Raw genomic sequence first — 2,571 nt, forward strand, 5'->3', positions numbered from 1 at the left:
TTGTAAAAACATAGTCGATACGGGAGGCTCGGGCGCCGTCACCACTGAACCAGGCGAAGCCCTCCTCCCGTGGATGCATTTTTCTGAAAGAATCGACTAAGTTAAAATCCTTTAATATGTTGTTTAAAACCACGGATGTTTTATCCAATTTAAAATCATCCCCTACATTCTTTCTATCCCTCTTGCTTAAAACACAGTTAAAATCCCCTCCGACCACTAGAGGAGCCCTCCCTAGCATGTGGGGCTGCAGGTCTTGTAAAAGGTTGTGTCTGTCATGTTTGTCATTAAAACCATACACATTAAGAACATTAAAATCCCTGTCTAAAACGGTCAAGTGGGTTAAAAGGGCCCGCCCGGGTCTCACCACCGTGCTGCCCTTCACCAGAACCTGTGGGTTTTTGATTAAAATGGCGACCCCGTCTGACCTGTTAAAATTGGACCCGCTCCATATGGAGGATCCCGGGGTCCACATTTGTTCCCACTTGCTATAATTATTTAAAAAAGGCAAGGAGCACTCTTGCAGCAGAAATATATCTGCATTCAGAGTGCTCAGCAGGGATAAAATACTCTGAGCTCTCACTTGAGTCTTCACACTTCTAACATTAATTGTTGAGATTGTGAGACTCATGAGCAGTATGGTAAAGAACATGACAGTTTAAAAGACTATAAAGGTTTTAAAAACAAGTGGAGATCAAACGATCTCCTTTGACACCTGACTCTGCACTTCCTGCATACAGTTTCTTGGCACGCTTCGGAAAGGTGCCCAAACTGGTTGCATTTGCGACACAGTTTGGCCATTCCTTGATAGTGAATGTAGCCTCTGTTCTCTCCCAACACAATCATAGACAGTATTTGACGGAGGCCTAGGTAACTGCTCGGGTCTTCCCATTGTTTAATGGGAACTCGCCACGAGCAGTTCCAAATGGCATCCTCGTCTAACACCTTAACTGGTGGGCTACGAACAGTGCAAAATATAGCCAGCCATGTACTAATGTCTCCTCTCCAGTCACAGTATCATTAAACCATAGACTGTATATATAGAACTGGACAGTGTGCCGTCTGTTAAGAGTGATGCGAATGTAACCCACATGGATAGCCAACTTGCCCATTGTGATGTACCAATAATTCTTTGGTGACCCCTAGAGGGCGCACGAGACAGGTTCAAACAATCAAATAATAATAAACAACTGCTACTACAAATTAGAGACAGACGTCGGAACGGATAACTAACGATACAGAAAGAAAGAAGAAGAATATTAATCAAAACAAGAATAATATTGACCAAACAGAAATCAAACACATTTCTTTTGATCGAAAAGCTTCAATCCTGGTGAGTCGCTAACCCCAAATAATTATTTATTATGTAGGTTGCCAAGTCACTTAACAAAGACAATGTTATTATCCTGATAACTGTTACAGATAAACCACTTCCTGAACAAAGACCTCGTTGGACCATCGTAACAGATCGAAACATATTAATCACTTGAATCCTGGTGAGCTAGTAATTTTTTTTAATGTTTATCTTGTAATCGTATTTTTTCTATGTTGTGCTAACCTAAGCTAAGCCACCTACACTGGAGACTAATGACCCTAAATACACCCTAATGTATTTTTCGTGAGTGATATACTTTTTAAAAACCAGTCAGGACAACCTCTTAATGAGATCGATTTTATAATGTATGACGTTACAAACAATTTAGGATTTAAAACAAAAAAAAAAGGTATCCTGTGTTTGTTATTCTGGGAAGCCAAAGTGCTGGTTAGCTGTCTTAGATAGCCTTCAAGCTAACCGCTCTGCGGTTACCATGTGAACCCATAGCAACCAAACAAACTGGTAACGTAAATGGATTCATGGAAATAATATTCTGAACTTTAGCATTTTATGAACTTGGTTGACCTCAGTACTATGGTTATGATATGTCTATGATAGTTTTATTATAGAAATTATTAAGAAGGAGATCCATTGCATTAATTAGTATTCTGTACAATTTTGTACAGACTGGTTTTTTGATTACCCCTTCAACCACTCCTTGACCTACGCCTTGGATACCTCGAATTTCCTGCTGTGATACCCTTCCCTGGACCATCCTCATCACCAATATTCCCAGAAATTTAACCCCCACCTCCATCCACTTTCCACCCAGTGACTGTGGTAGGATCTGGGCAAATACACCCACACCCACGGACTGTGACATTAAGGAATTACATCCACCACTATTTTTTATTTAATTATTAAGAGTGCACTCTCTTTTATTTTGGGGTTTATGTTTATTTTGTTATTTTCAGTTCAGAGATCTCAAGGGAATTATTTATTGAAAAGTTACCTAAGTGCCGGCACTTCTGATAAACTGATATTATAATTATATGTTAAGAATTGTATTTTTATTGTATAAGAAAAAGTGATTTAACGTATAAGTATATAAATCAAATAGTAATAAATTGAATATAGAGTAAAATAAAATGGTATAACATATAACGATTAAAATAGATCAATAAATAAAGGGTATATCAAAAAGGGTTTAAATAGACTATAAATAGATTTTAAATAGAATATCAATAATACAGTCAAAT

General features: G+C 38.0%; 1 long non-coding RNA gene across 1 annotated transcript; it reads left to right on the forward strand.

The window, feature by feature from the left end:
* Window positions 1–1,091: 1,091 nt before the first annotated feature.
* Window positions 1,092–2,093, forward strand: LOC125292008. Its single transcript, XR_007193127.1, has 3 exons — window positions 1,092–1,330; window positions 1,420–1,493; window positions 1,999–2,093. It is a non-coding gene; the product is annotated as an uncharacterized LOC125292008 (long non-coding RNA).
* The last annotated feature ends 478 nt before the right edge of the window (window positions 2,094–2,571 follow it).

The sequence above is a fragment of the Alosa alosa genome, chromosome 3 (genome assembly GCF_017589495.1).
Source record: "Alosa alosa isolate M-15738 ecotype Scorff River chromosome 3, AALO_Geno_1.1, whole genome shotgun sequence".
NCBI classification, from domain to species: Eukaryota; Metazoa; Chordata; class Actinopteri; order Clupeiformes; family Clupeidae; genus Alosa; species Alosa alosa.